Raw genomic sequence first — 14,596 nt, 5'->3', positions numbered from 1 at the left:
TTCAGCAAGGATTCCCCATCTTCCGGCAACGCCCCTTCGCGTCTAGAATTGAATCTTCGTTCTTGAATCACGCAAAGGCATGTCTTATTCCTTTTTTTTTTATCATATTTCATACCATATTATGTTTGAATATACATATTTACATGAAAACTATGACACTCTCTTATTTATTTTCATTTTTATGGCATACACACACTACAACAAAAATGGTTTTTCGCAGCGCGCAAATTCTCTTTTCGCGGCGCACATTGCACGCTGCGAAGTTGCAAGCTGTTGAAAGTTCAAGATTATCCGCAACGTACATGTGCACGCTGTTAATACTATTATCAACGGCGTGCATATGTACACCGTTTATACAACTATCCGCAGCGTGCAATGTACGCCGTTAATATTCATAGAACATCTAAAATTAGCGACGGTTTTGTCAAAAAACGTCGCTAATCGGAGACGGCTTAAAACCGAATACATCGTCGCTAAAGTAGCGACAGTTAATAATCCGTCGCTAAATTAACGACGGTATTTAAATTTAGCGACGGTTACAAAACCATCGCTACATTTCGCGACATTTCAAAAACCGTCGCTAAAGTTTGCGTAAAAATAAAAAAAATTTACTTTTATAATTTAATAAATTTTTTAAAAAACTACAATACAACTATGATAAATTGACTAATGATCTTAACTAACACTTAAAAAATTAACCAAAAATTGAAAAAAAAAATATGTACCTAAGTCGAAATTAAAATCGTATAAGAGAGAAAAATTTGAAGTGTTGTGAAGTGGGGTGGAGGAAAATGGAACGGAAATCGGATATTTATAGACAATTTGCGACTATTAGCGATGATTTTCCGTTAAACCGTCGCTATTAGCGACGGTTAAATATAATTGTCGCTGATTTACGACTATTAGCGACGGTTTAGTAAAAAAACCGTCGCTAAAAGCGACGGTGTTTTATTAAACCGTCGCCGGTTTTAATCGGCGACGGTTTATCGTATACCGTCTTTGAAGATAGAAAACCGTCGCAACTTTTAAATTAGCGACGGTTGTAATAAAACCGTCGCTACTTTAAAAATTCGCACCCATTTTCCGCAGCGTGCTTTTGATGCACGTCGTGAATGTATAGTGTATTAACAGCGCACATTATTGCACGCTGCGGATAGTATATAATATTACTTTCCGTAGCGTGCTTTTAATGCGCGCCGTTAACGGCGCGCATTAAAAGCACGCTGCAGAAAGTATATAATATTTACAGCACACTTAAATACACGCTGCGGATATTACTTTCCGTAGCATGCTTTTAATGCACGACGTTATTTCTGTCAAGTGCAATAATATTAACAGCGCGCATATTGATGCACGCCGTTAAAAGTACTATTCGCAGCGTACTTTTAATGCACAATGTTGATGATGTGCTGCGGAAAATCATTTTTCTTGTAGTGACATGATAAAACTTGGATTTTCATACTCTTTAATTCATGGTATCGATGCACAAAGAGGCTACCAAGTTAGGGCTATTATAAGGGTCGATTTTCATAGGGTTTAAGGGTCCTTAGATGCATGAATTAGGCCTGGTATGGTTCAAGGAAGGAGGGAACATTGGTTTGGGTTTTTAGAGGAAATAAGGTTTCGACTTTTGGGTTCTTGAAGGGTGCGATTGCGTGCTGCAGTTGGGGCATGTTCAAGGGTCATAAGAGGGTTGCCATATGGTCCTAGAGGGGTTGAGGGGAGGCTGCTGCAAGGATGAGGGCTGGAGGCGTGAGGCTTGGTCGCACGATTCATGAAGGGCAAGGGTTTGAGGACTGCGCATGCATGGTTCACCAGTCTCAGTCCAATAGGTCCATAGGGTTCACTCATGGTCCTAGAAAGGTTGCATATGGTCTGAACTTGTTGGTTAAGGGCTAGGATCAAACTGAGTCGCTCACGAAACTAACCATGTTACAGGTGCTGGGTAGATCTCGTGGATTGACTTGGGCAAGGGTTTGATGGAAAAAGGGAAGAAAATTCAGAAGGTTATTAAGTGGTTTCCGAGGGTCCTAAATGGCTTGACTTGGGTTGTAAGGGGTTGGTTAGGTGTTATTAAGCCATGGTTAAAAAAATTTGGTAAAATTTGGTTAAGTTTCGAGTTGATTCGGGTTAAAACCGGGACTTCGGCTCAAGTTGTAAAACGGATTACAAATTTAGTTAATGGGCTTAAATTTACGTCTAAAAAATGTTTATGGGTGTATTTTAAGAAGTGCTAACATAGATAAATTTGAAAAAGAAAATAGGTAGTCTGAAGAAAATAGGAGGAGAAGAGGTATAGGCAGTGGGGGTATTCTAACATTAGAAGATGATTTTGTTTAGACTTTGTAGGTGTAATAGACTTTTAAACTTTTAAGCACTGTAAAATTTTCATTTCATTCTCTCAACGAAATGCAATTAGTTTTTCCTTAATCTCAGTTATGATATCTTCTTGTAATTAATTTTATAGTTTTGCAGCTTTGTTATGTCATTGCCGAAAAAGAGGGAACGGTTAGAATATTTCTATTATCTTGAAGTTTTTGTGATTGACAAAATAAATAACATTGAGTTGTTTTATGATCCAGCCGTTCCCTTTTATGTAAAATAGGTATTTTAGAACTCTGGATAAATTCATGCAATTCAAGCCGTTTATGAGTTCAAGTCATCATGTCAAGAAATCAAACTGCTGTATTGATTGAACTTCAGTTGTAAGATATCATATGCCAAAACTTATCGGTTTGAAAATCCGATGTAGTGCAAAGATTCAAACCGTTTTATTCTAACTGCATTAGAAACAGACGGTTTTGAGCATTTCAAGGAGTATATTGTAAGTCAACCTGTTCAGACGAATGCTGCAAATGGAAAGTTTACACAATATCCTACCAAACCCCATAAGTGATAGAAAGTTACTTATTTGGTCTACGATCTATCAGCTTTTCAAATAGCATGGGCTTAAAGTCGTAAGAGCAAGAAGAACATCAAAGAGCATTTAATGATACGTACGGCGATTGAAAATGACTTGTCTATATTGTTAAGAAGCTGTATAGATTATCGTTGAAAAGAAAATCCGACTGTTAGAGCTTTTCAACTATAAATACGTTGAACATTCAAAGTGAAAAACACCGGAAACTCTGAACAATCAAGTGTTCCAGTCACTAAATTAAAAATTTCTACGATCTGCATATTTTAAGATCATTTGAGCACACTTAACATGATACGAACACGGGTGGTCAAGCTCTAAGGAAGGCATGGAATCCTTTGCAGTTGCCGGAGGGACCAGTCACGAGGGGACGCCTAAAGAAGTTGAAGGAGGCACTACAGGGAGTCATGAGCAAGCATGAAGGGGTCGTGATGCATGGGAGTACGTCGGGAGGCCAAAGGAATATCATTCAAGCATTGTTGGAGACGGCCGAGACTCCACGGACGTGTACACGGACCTGTACACGGGGTCCGTGCCCTTTACAGCCGAGGATGAAGAATTCTAGTGTCTACACGGACCTGAGCACAGACCAGTACACGGGGTCCGTGTCCTATGACATTTGCGAAGGCCGTGTGTACACGGACCCGTACACGGAGGTGGACACGGGGTCCGTGCCCCTTGTTTCCAGCTGAAGATGATTTTCCCGAGAGTACACGGACCCGTACACGGAGGTCTACACGGGGTCCGTGTCTGAGACGGCTGCGCGAGAATATTTTCCTTTCTAGAGTTTTAATTATTTTGGAGACTAGATTTTTGATATCTTTTTGACATATAAATATGTTTTGGACAAAATTTTACACACAATTCAGATTATCATTGATATTTTTATCAAATTTTAGAGTTTTCTCTCAAGCTTTACAAAGCCTTTGTTTTGTGTTCATTCAAAAATCAAACTTATCAAGATTCGTTCTTGTGGCGTTTGTCGATTGATATCATACGGATTGTCAGGGACAAGTTCCTTGAAGGTTCGTCTGTTTTTCAATTGTTTAAATCGTGAATATTTATTGCTAAGTTTTTATAATTTAAAGGTGAATATCACACATTCAAACTTGATTCAAAAGATCGGGACGACAACGATTCTTTGTTCGTTATTGAATTGAGGGCGCGATTCGATTTTAATCGTGTTTGCTATTCGTTCGTACAAAGATTCATATCATTTGGTATCAGAGCTTAGGTTCATTGAATTCAAGTAAGTTTATCTTGTTCTTAAATCTTCAGATCTGTGTTATTTCTTCGTCTTTTTTCGGATCTGTTTTTGTTCTACCATTCTTCATCAGTTTCTGAAATTTTGGTGATATTTTTTTGTTGGGATTTTCGAGTTTTTACTCAGCCTTAGAGTAAAAAAAAAAAGAAAAAAGAATACCAAAAATCCGAAAATTCACCATCATTTCTTTTTGACATTTTATTCTATTCCTTTTTGTGAATCATAAACAAGTGTCTCACACAGTCAAAAAAAATAATAATAATATTGATCTTCTAATTACTTGTCTACGCAGTCCAAGTGAGTCGATCACATTTGTTCACAAGTTTAAACTTGATTGTTTGATAAATTCAAATACAAAGCTTGAGCACCTTGAGAGGACTCTCGAACTTGAGTGACATTACTTGAGTGTGAGTGAATTTTTTTTCTTTGGAGTGATCGGTGAGTATTTGTTGTGAGCAAAAAAAAAATAAGAGAGGAGAGACGAGTGAACTTTCTTTGGAGTGACCGTGAGCATTTGGGTGAGGAACATATTTTTTTTTTCTACTAACGTCTTCTTGCAGGTACAAATTTGAAATTAAATGGAGAGGGAGGTAGGAGATAGTTCAAATTCGGGGTTGTCCAAGGTCCAAATGGATGCGTTGTTTGGGCATTTTAGTAGGATGATGACGACCCAAATGGAGTCGTTACATGAAAGGTTGGATAAGCTTGAGGTTGGTGTTATTGGGAGTAAATCTAAACCTAAGGATTTGGGTAGAGATGATGAGGAATGTGATTTGGAGGGAGACGAAAAGAGTCAAAATGAGAATTGGGGTAGGATTGGAAGAGGGAGAGGATTTGGTAGAGGAAGAAGAGAAGCCTTACGGGGTAGATATGATGGGAATAGGGAGGATGGTAATATGGGTAGTATTAAGATGAAAATTCCTTCGTTCCATGGGAAATCTGATCTGGAGGCATATTTGGAGTGGGAAAAGAGGGTAGAGTTTGTGTTCGAATGTCACCACTACTCCGAACAAAAGAAGGTTAGGTTGGCGGTGGTTGAATTTCTAGACTACGCTCTCATTTGGTGGGATCAATTAGTGACCACTAGAAGGAGGTATAATGAGGGACCCATTGAGTCTTGGGATGAGATGAAGAGAGTGATGAGAAAAAGGTTTGTGCCCAATCACTATTATAGGGAGATGTTCAAGAGGTTACAAAATTTGAGGCAAGGGTTGAAGAGTGTTGAGGACTACTATAAGGAGATGGAAGTAGTCATGATTAGGGCCAATGTTGAGGAAGATAGTGAGGCGACCATGGCTCGTTTTCTTTGTGGTTTGAACAGGGAAATTCAAGATCAAGTGGAGCTTCGGCACTACTTGGATCTAGACGAAATGGTGCAAATGACCATAAAAGTGGAGCAACAACTCAAAAGGCGTGGAAGTTGGCCGCACCAATCAAACCGAAGGCTCATCATCTTCTTGGCGGTCAAATGTGGTGAAACGTGAGGAGAATAAGTTGGTGACCAAGCCCAAGATTGAGACCAAACAAGAGGCGCCTAAACAAGGAGTTCAAAGTAAATCTGAAACTCCTCTTAATCGATCTAGAGATGTTAGATGTTTTAGGTGCCAAGGGTTAGGTCATATTTCTAGTGAATGTCCTAACAAAAGAGTGATGATCGTGAATGACTATGGTGAATATGAGTCGCATAGTGATGGTGAGGATGAGGATGATATGCCTGCATTAGAGGATCCTGACGAGGGTTTTGAGGCGGTTGTAGGAGAAGCACTAGTGACTAGGCGTATCATGAGTGCCCAAGTCAATGAGGAGGAGACTAACCAAAGAGAGAACTTGTTCCATACTAGGTGCTTTGTGAATCAAAGGGTTTGCAATTTATTCATAGATGGGGGGAGTTGTACTAATGTGGCTAGTAGTGAGATGGTCGAGAAATTAAGTCTACCTAAATTGAAGCATCCTCAACTATATAGGCTTCAATGGTTGAATGATTGTGCGGAGGTGAAGGTGAACAAACAAGTGTTGGTGACTTTTTCTATTGGGAAGTATGTGGATGAGGTCTTGTGTGATGTGGTGCCCATGCATGCTTGTCATATCTTGTTGGGTAGGCCGTGACAATATGATAGACGGGTGACACATGATGGGTACAAGAATAGGTATTCATTTATGTTGAAGAAGGATTCCATTGTTTTACTTCCTTTGTCCCCAAAGAAAGTGTCGGAGGACCAATTGAAAAAAAAGAAGAGAGATGAGGCCGAAAAAAGAGTGAATTAAAAAGTGAGATGGCCTTTGAAAATAAAAATGAAATGGCTGAAAAAAGAGTGACAAAAAAGGTGAGATAGCCATACAAAAGAAAAAAGAGAGGAAAGAAAATGAGGGGAAAGAAAATGAGAGAAAAGAGGCCAAAAAGAAATCATATATGGCCAAAAAACGTGAGTTGAAACAATGTTTGCACACACATGAACCACTTGTGTTAATTGTTTATAAGGAGATCCTCCTCAACACAAGTGGTATAGCCGGATCTCTTCCGAGCATTGTTGTTTCACCCTTGCAGGAATTTGAAGATGTATTCCCAGAGGAGCTACCTCAAGGGCTACCACCATTGAGGGGGATTGAGCACCAAATTGATTTGGTACCCGGAAGTGCATTGCCAAATCGCCCAGCCTATAGGAGCAATCCGGAGGAGACCAAGGAGCTTCAACGGCAGGTAAGTGAGTTGTTAGATAGGGGTTTTGTGAGTGAGTCCATGTCTCCTTGTGCTGTACCTGTTTTACTAGTTCCTAAGAAAGATGGCTCATGGCGTATGTGTGTAGATTGTAGGGCAATCAATAACATAACCATTGAGTATAGGCATCCCATACCTAGACTAGATGATATGTTAGATGAGTTGCATGGTGCTTGTATTTTTAGCAAGATTGACTTGAAAAGTGGTTATCACCAAATTAGGATGAGGGAAGGAGATGAGTGGAAGACTGATTTTAAAACCAAATACGGGTTATACGAGTGGATGGTAATGCCTTTTGGCTTAACTAACGCTCCTAGCACCTTTATGAGATTAATGAACAATGTTTTGCGTGCACACATAGGGAAATTTGTTGTGGTCTACTTTGATGATATCCTAGTGTATAACAAAAATTTGGAAGAGCATGTTAATCACTTAAGACTTGTGCTAATCACACTAAGGGCTGAAAATTTGTATGCTAACTTAAAGAAATGTGATTTTTGTACAAGCAAACTTGTCTTTCTTGGTTTTGTGGTAAGTTCACAGGGTATACAAGTTGATGAAGACAAGGTAAGTGCTATTCGAGATTGGCCAACGCCTACTACTATTGGTCAAGTTCGAAGTTTTCATGGTCTTGCAAGCTTCTATAGGAGGTTTGTAAAGGATTTTAGCACACTGGCAGCACCAATGACGGCGGTGATCAAGAAAAATGTTCCATTCCAGTGGGGCGAGGAGCAAGAGAAGTCTTTCAATCTTATTAAGCAAAAGTTAATTAATGCTCATTTACTTGTTTTACCTAACTTTGCTAATAATTTTGAGATTGAATGTGATGCTTCAGGTGTAGGTATTGGTGGAGTGTTGATGCAAGGAAGGCGGCCGGTGGCATATTTTAGTGAAAAGCTTAATGGAGCAGCGCTTAACTATCCAACATATGACAAAGAGCTCTATGCACTTGTGAGGACTCTAGAGATGTGGCAACACTACTTGAGGCCTAAGGAGTTTGTGATCCACACGGATCATGAGTCTCTAAAGCACCTTAAGGGCCAACAGAAGTTGAACAAGCGGCATGCCAAGTGGGTGGCATTCATTGAAACATTCCCCTACATCATCAAATACAAACAAGGTAAGGAAAATGTAGTGGCCGACGCACTATCACGGAGGTACGTACTAATCTCTACCTTGGAGTAAAAAATTTTGGGGTTTGAACATGTAAAAGAGTTATATGTGTTAGATGATGATTTTAAGAGTGAATTTGAAACTTGTATGCATGGTCCACATGACAAATTTTACTTGCATCATGGGTTCTTGTTTAAAGAAGATAAATTGTGCATTCCTAAGTCATCAATTCGTGAATTACTTGTTAGGGAGGCACATGGGGGTGGTTTAATGGGGCACTTTGGGGTGGCTAAAACTTTAGGCGCATTGCATGAGCATTTTTATTGGTCACATATGAAACGTGATGTTGAGCGTGTGTGTGATAAGTGCATAACTTGTAAGCAAGCTAAGTCTAGAACACAACCGCATGGATGGTATACACCACTTCCTGTTCCTAGTGAGCCTTGGATTGACATTTCTATGGACTTTATTTTGGGGTTGCCTAGGACTAAGAAGGGGAGAGATTCTATTTTTGTTGTTGTGGATAGATTCTCTAAGATGGCACATTTTATAGCTTGTCATAAAACGGATGATGCTTCTAACATTGCGGACTTGTTCTTTAGAGAAGTCGTTAGGTTACATGGCATGCCTAGGACTATTGTGTCTGACCGTGATGTTAAGTTTTTGAGTTACTTTTGGAAAACTTTGTGGGCTAAACTTGGCACAAAATTGTTGTTTTCTACTACATGTCATCCTCAAACGGATAGACAAACTGAAGTTGTTAATAGAACGTTAGGAACACTTTTGCGTGCTATTCTTAAAAAGAACTTAAAGAATTGGGAGAATTGTTTGCCATTTGTTGAGTTTGCTTACAATCGATGCGTGCATTCTACTACCTAATTATTCGCCGTTTGAAATTGTTTATGGTTTTAATCATTTGACTCAGTTGGATTTGATGTCTTTACCTATGAGTGAAAGGTTAAACATAGATGAGAAAAAGAAGGCTGAATTTGTTAGGAGTTTGCATGAAAAGGTCAAGGCCAACATTGAGAGGAGAAATGAGCAATATACCCGGCAAGCCAACAAAGGGAAGAAGAAGGTGACATTTGAGATGGGCGATTGGGTGTGGCTACACCTGAGGAAGGAAAGGTTCCCTGAGAAGAGACGTTCAAAGCTATTACCAAGAGGCGATGGACCATTCCAAGTTCTTGAGAGGATTAATGACAACGCCTACAGACTCGATCTACCAGGTGAGTATAACGTGAGTTCTACTTTTAATGTTAGTGATTTGTCGTTGTTTGATGTAGGTGACGAGCAAGATTTGAGGACAAATCCTTTTCAAGAACGGGAGGATGATACGAACACGGGTGGTCAAGCTCTAAGGAAGGCATGGGATCCTTTGCAGTTGCCGGAGGGACCAGTCACGAGGAGACGCCTAAAGAAGTTCAAGGAGGCACTACAGGGAGTCATGAGCAAGCATGAAGGGGTCGTGATGCATGGGAGTACGTCGGGAGGCCAAAGGAATATCATTCAAGCATTGTTGGAGACGGCCGAAACTCCACGGACCTGTACACGGGGTCCGTGCCCTTTACAGCCGAGGATGAAGAATTCCAGTGTCTACACGGACCTGAGCAAGGACCAGTACACTGGGGTCCGTGTCCTATGACATTTGCGAAGGCCGTGTGTACACGGACCCGTACATGGAGGTGGACACGGGGTCCGTGCCCCTTGTTTCCAGCTGAAGATGATTTTCCCGAGTGTACACGGACCCGTACACGGAGGTCTACATGGGGTCCGTGTCTGAGACGGCTGCGCGAGAATATTTTCCTTTCTAGAGTTTTAATTATTTTGGAGACTAGATTTTTGATATCCTTTTGACATATAAATATGTTTTGGACGAAATTTTACACACAATTCAGATTATCATTGATATTTTTATCAAAGTTTAGAGTTTTCTCTCAAGTTTTACAAAGCCTTTGCTTTGTGTTCATTCAAAAATCAAACTTATCAAGATCCGTTCTTGTGGCGTTTGTCGATTGATATCATACGGATTGTCAGGGACAAGTTCCTTGAAGGTTCGTCTGTTTCTCAATTGTTTAAATCGTGAATATTTATTGCTAAATTTTTATAATTTAGAGGTGAATATCACACATTCAAACTTGATTCAAAAGATCGGGACAACAACGATTCTTTGTTCGTTATTGAATTGAGAGCGCGATTCGATTTTAATCGTGTTTGCTATTCGTTCGTACAAAGATTCATATCATAACAGCTTACATTTCATACTACTCAACCATAGTACACGTTTACCAAATTAATTCAGTTATTCAAAGATCAACAAGTGCTTTCTCAACAAAGTCAAGTTGTTACAAAGCTTGCTTAGGCAATTCACATTTCTCCATATTCAAGTTCTTCGATTGTTTCTTATTAAACTGCCAACCGTTTATTTATTTCTTGCCAAATCAGTCCATTTTCGCACTTACTCTATTTTAAAGAGGTTCTGTAAAGCTAGTCGTTCAAGAATAGTGCTTAACATCTTAAAAATTGTTAAGAACAATTAGAGTTCAAAGAATATTATAGAGTTATTCACCTTCCTCTAAATTCTAATTCGATCCTAATAATTATTAATTAAATAATAAAGATAGTTCTGCAATAAAAATAACCATATAAATTAGAGAAAATTGACCTTGATCAAATTTTTCAATGATTATATCAACGTGTATATAAATGTGCAACCACATATATAATTATTATGGCTTTTTTGAATATTTGTAGATTCACGGAGTTTCGAACTCAATATCTTGTCATATTGAGACGCACAATGTCAGGGTGTCATTTGGCGCCCATAACAATAATTTAGGATGAAATTGATGTTTTCTTTTGTTGTTTGTTTGAAAAGTCCCTTACTTAAATAATTTAAACCCATTTTTTTTTATTTTTTGAAAACAATATAGATGCTATAACTTGTTAAATTCTCACAAAAAATAATAATAAGTAGTGACAAATAAGATTCAAGATGGGATTGGAGTGTGGTACAAATTAAAGTCTTGGATTGTTGCGTATGAACGGGAAGCAAGAAAGGCATAGGAAATCATGTTGTTAGGTAACGTGAAAATTTTTCTCTGATCCACTTTTTCCCGGCAAGTGGAGAAGATGTCGCTTTTGATACTACCAATTCAGACAAATCTCTCTTATCCACAAAATCATGCATCCATCCGGGGAAAAAAAAACCCCCAACATTTTATTGTACCTTTTTTTTTTGAATTTTTTTTATGACCGCGTTGATTGCTTAGTCTCCTTCCCGATTTCGAGGGTTATCTCTTTCTCATTCCAAAGGGATGGTCAATAATGTAGCTAAGCAACAAAGGGATGGTCAATTAAGAGGGAAAAAAATTGGTATATTCTCCAACAATCTTCAAGGAAATATGGAGTGAGATCCGTGAATTGTTGAAATTGCGCAAGTTGGGATGTACTAATCTATGCTGATGAAAATTTAAGTTTAATATTAATTAATTAATCTTGTTGAGAATAATGGGTGCAATGAATCTATCAACTATATTGTCAAAGTCAACATGTTTAAATATCAATTAAACTCTTTATTGTTAAATGTTGCATGAGATGGATCATGCTATATTGGGATTAAAATAATTTGCCTATAGGCCTGCCCTAATAAGTTGGAAATATAGTCCCCATTGGGTGTGGACACTAAAATATATCAAAGACATCAGTATGTGTCTTGCGAGATGGTTTCACAGATCTTTATTCGTGAGACAGATCAATCGAACACATATTTGACATAAAAAGTAATATTTTTTTTATGGCTGATTCAAATAGGATATTCGTATGACAAAATTTACTTGTGAGACTTTCTCTAATAGGATCGATTGAGGGAGAATCGTTGAGCTATAATAGCTCAGCTATATAAATATTGAACATCTAGAAATTAAATTGAGTTTGATTTTCAAACCAAAAGGAAGATACTCAAAATAATACCTCGTAAAAATCGATTAAATATTTTGAAAAACATTTAAAAGATATGCAAGTTGAATATACAAAAATATTTTTGGTTGAAATATTTTATCAAACGCTTGATATGAAATATTTTGGATATTTGAAGAACACATAAAATGCTTCAAGAATGTATCTTAAAAACAGTAGCAATAATTAAATACAACAAATAAATAGAAATTAATATGTATTGATGTTCGCAGATTAACAACTCCTATGTCACTATTTCTTACAACTAAAAAGGATTCACTATAAGATTTTGATTTATACAACCCCTTGTACAAACCTATTTCATCTTATAATTTATTCATTGCATACCAGCACACTCGATTGTAGGCCGCAACCGCACAATCCATATAATGTTTAATGTCTCTTATGCCAATACTTCAAATACAACATTTAATTACTTTGTGTGAACTCACTCATCTAAACTTCGATGCTCAACTCTCATGTATACGTGTGAGTGATTGTGTGAAAAATTGTAATTACAATGTATGTGTATATCAAATGTATCTTCACATTTGAGCTTGCTCTCATTCTAGCTAATTTCTTCATGTAGGATGCCCATTATTTCAATCCACTTCAAAATCTTGTGTTTAATCTTTAATATGTTGTATTTATAGCCTCCAATAGTGATGTATATGTTAGACACAATAATATGACAGTTTGGAAAGGTTGTGTACCGATTCTAACAGTGCAACGGTCAAATTCGTGTTTTTAGCCATTTCTGAAACTGAGCTGTTATCAGATCGAGCTAATAATTTGTGCTGATCTGATGGTCTGATCTGATCTGTTATGAGCTTGAACTTTTGGCTTGATATAAACTGTTCCAGGTGAGCTGTTGCCAAGCTAGTGCAAGTTGAACTGTCGGCGTCGCTTTGTTATAGCTCTTGGTTCATCGATTTTTGGGCAAAGTGATGAACCTAAAAGTTGAGTCCTTTATCTTAGATTTCCATGGAATTAAGAATCGCTCAATTCCAAGTTTGTATGAGAAAGATATGCTTGACAGATCAGGGTGTTGGCAATCTGGAAATTGTTCTCCAATTTTTGCAGAGCCATCAATTTCATCGAGCTTATCAGCTACTTTTTATCTGATGCAGACTTTGACTTATGAATATGATTTTTAGATTGTTCTCTTAGCTTTGTAATGCATATTTAATCGTTCCATTTAAATATATGAGCTGAGAAATATGGTAAAAATAATAGAACTGCTTCCTTTAAGCTGATTTTTGTTTCAGTTTCCATCCGCTCAAATTTGTGACTGATATTTCAGCTAGATAACTTTCGAACAAATTGAGATGTTTGAAATATGACTTCTCTAAAATTAAGTTTTCTATTCAGACGTTTTGGCGGCTTATCAGTTACATCACCAAGCTGTGAGATATCATCAAAAAACTGTAGCTTGCCATATTTTCAATTTGGTTGATTTCGAGTTTCAGCTTCCAACTTAAGATAAATTCACACTTGAGCAAATATATTAGAAACACAATAAAAGTTTGTTATCGTCACAATCAAGATTTCTTGTAATTTTGAACCCAACAATATCCACTTTTTGATGATCACAAAACTTGAATAAAAAATTATTTCTTCAAACATATTTCTCTCCTTTTTTATGAATAAAAAACCTATATTTTCAAAAAAAATTAAGCACAAACTTTATCTTCCCATTAAAATTATAATGAGTTTTTCCCCTATTTTTTTAAATATGAAATTGATAAAAACAGAGGGATGACTAACCAAATTTCGTCATAGCCTATTTTCTATGGCAATGTACATGATCTAAATTTAATGAATAATCTGCTTTTATTCGGGCATGAACATGCTGTAAGATTTACACCGGTGCAATCTCTAAGAGTCTAGTTTGCAATGAAAAAAGAGGTTTTTCATTTTGAGAGTCTAGAAAAACATTATGCCATTTTTCTCACGGTTGCTGCAAGCTGCTTGAAAATTCAACTTGGCATATATATGTTAAATAAATATGAAATTTAAATTTTAAAGAACAAAACCAATTTAAAATGCTCTTTCAAAAGAAATCCACTCTGATACCAATTGATATGATCAATTAGGGGAGAGTCGTTGAGCTACAATAGCTCGGTTTTTGAAATATTAAATATCGAGAAATTAAATCGAGTTTGATTTTCAAACCAAGCGGAATAACTCAAAATAATCCCTCATAAAAATCGATTAAACATTTTGAAAAGCATTTAAAAGATATGTAAATGGAATGTGTCAAAATGTTTTTGGTTGAATTATTTTATCAAACATATTATATGCAATATTTTAGGTATTTGAAGAACACAAAAAATTCTTCAAGAACGTATCTTAAAAACAACATCAATAATTAAATACAGTAAATAAATAGACACAAATTTGTTTATGGATGTCTCGAGATTAAGAACTCCTAAATCACCTCTTCTTCCACTTATGAAAGATTTACTAGATGTGGGGCCCTTAGCTCCTAATCGTTATTACAACACAATCTGATTAGGGTTAATTAATTACAGCGGAAAACGAGTTTAAATTTTCTTTACAATGAGCCCAAATCATTTTATTTGAATACTAAAAATAGTAGTTTATCTCATATCATAAAACTCGCCCA

General features: G+C 37.1%; 1 pseudogene; it reads left to right on the top strand.

Annotated features, from left to right (window-relative positions):
• Positions 1-5,308: 5,308 nt before the first annotated feature.
• On the top strand, positions 5,309-11,423 carry LOC142519621 (uncharacterized; annotated as a pseudogene).
• Positions 11,424-14,596: the final 3,173 nt, after the last annotated feature.

This window comes from Primulina tabacum, chromosome 11 (assembly GCF_025594145.1).
Source record: "Primulina tabacum isolate GXHZ01 chromosome 11, ASM2559414v2, whole genome shotgun sequence".
Taxonomy (NCBI): Eukaryota; Viridiplantae; Streptophyta; class Magnoliopsida; order Lamiales; family Gesneriaceae; genus Primulina; species Primulina tabacum.
Note: the sequence above shows the minus strand (reverse complement) of the source record. Positions and strands in the feature narration are given on the sequence as shown.